Raw genomic sequence first — 1,667 nt, forward strand, 5'->3', positions numbered from 1 at the left:
AGCCTGTTTTTTTTTTTTTTTTTTTTATGAGACAGTTTCACTTATTAACCCTTAGTAGAGTTGCCATGGCACCACAGCTCACAGCAACCTCCAACTCCTTGGGCTTAGGTAATTCTCTTGCCTCAGCCTCCTGAACAGCTGGGACTACAGAGGCCCACTACAACACCCAGCTATTTTTTTGTTGCAGTTTGGCCGGGGCTGGGTTTGAACCCGCCACCATCGGTATATGGGGCCAGCACCCTATTCACTGAGCCACGGGCGCGGCTCACACCTGGCTATTTTTTAGAGACAGGGTCTCCCTCTTGCTCAGGCTGGTCTCCAACTCTTGAGCTCAGGCAATCCACCCATCTCGGCTTCCCAGAGTGCCAGGATGACAGGCATGAGCCACTAGCGCCTGGCGTTTTTTTTCTATGTTTAGTGGAGATAGGGTCTTGCTGGTCTTAGGCTGATCTTGAACTCCGGAGCTCAAGCAATCCACCTGCCTCAGCCTCCCAGAGTGCTAGGAGTGTAGGTGTGAGCCACTGTGCCCAACCTTGTAACAGACATTTTAATATTTAGTATTCCTATTTAGGTCTTATATCTTTTTTTTTGAGACCAAGTCTCACTTGGTTGCCCTTAGTAGAGTGCCATGGCGTCATAGCACTTGTCAGCTATGACATAGCTCACAAACTTTTGGGCTCAAGCGATTCTCTTGCCCTCCTGAGTAGCTGGGACTACAGGCACCCCCCACAATGCCTGGCTATTTTTTTTTTTTTTTTGCAGTGTTTGGCTGGGGCTGGGTTTGAACCCGCCACCTCTGGTGGGCACCCTACTCCTTTGAACCACAGGCACTGCCCATCACCTGGCTATTTTTAGAGATGAGGTCTCCCTCTTGCTCAGGCTGGTCTCAAACCCATGAGCTCAGGCAATCCACCCGCCTTGGCCTCCCAGAGTGCTAGGATTACAGCATGAGCCACCGTGCCTGGCCCTCTTTTATTATTCTTTTTCATTAGAAATTTTTTAAAAAATGAGGCTAGGAGTGGTGGCTTATGCCTATAATCCCAGCATTCTGGGAGGCCAAGGAAGGAGGATTGCTTGAGATCAAGAGTTCAAAATCAGGTGGTGCCTGTAGCTCAGTGGTAGGGCACTGGCCACATACACCAAGAGTGGTGGGTTTGAACCCAGCCCAGGCCAGCTAAACAACAATGACAACAGCAACCAAAAAAAAAAAAAAAATAGCCAGGCATTGTAGAGGGGACCTGTAGTCCCAGTTACTTGGGAGGCTAAGGCAAGAGAATCGGTTAAGCCCAAGAGTTTGAGGTTGCTGTGAGCTGTGATGCCACAGCACTTTACCCAGGGTGACAGCTTGAGACTCTGTCTCAAGAAAAAAAAAAGAGTTCAAAAAACCAGCGTGAGAAAGAGGGAGACCCTATCTCTACAAAAAATAGAAAACGGCTCAACGCCTGTGGCTTAAGTGGCTAAGGCACCAGTCACATACACCTAAGGTGGTGGGTTTGAATCCAGCCTGGGCCTGCCAAACAACAATGATGGCTGCAACCAAAAAAAATAGCCGGGCATTGTGGCAGGCACCTGTGGTCCCAGCTACTTGGGAGGCAGAGGCAGGAGAATCACTTGAGCCCAGGAGTTGGAGGTTGCTGTGAGCTGTGATGCCATAGCACTCTACCCAG

General features: G+C 49.6%; 1 protein-coding gene across 1 annotated transcript in view; it reads right to left on the bottom strand.

The window, feature by feature from the left end:
- The window catches only part of PXMP4 (peroxisomal membrane protein 4), a 12,914-nt gene that overhangs the window by 1,439 nt on the left and 9,808 nt on the right, over positions 1 to 1,667 (bottom strand). The gene's annotated exons all lie outside the window — the stretch shown is intronic.

Source organism: Otolemur garnettii, unplaced genomic scaffold (assembly GCF_000181295.1).
Source record: "Otolemur garnettii isolate 467f Iridium unplaced genomic scaffold, OtoGar3 scaffold00025, whole genome shotgun sequence".
Lineage (NCBI taxonomy): Eukaryota > Metazoa > Chordata > Mammalia > Primates > Galagidae > Otolemur > Otolemur garnettii.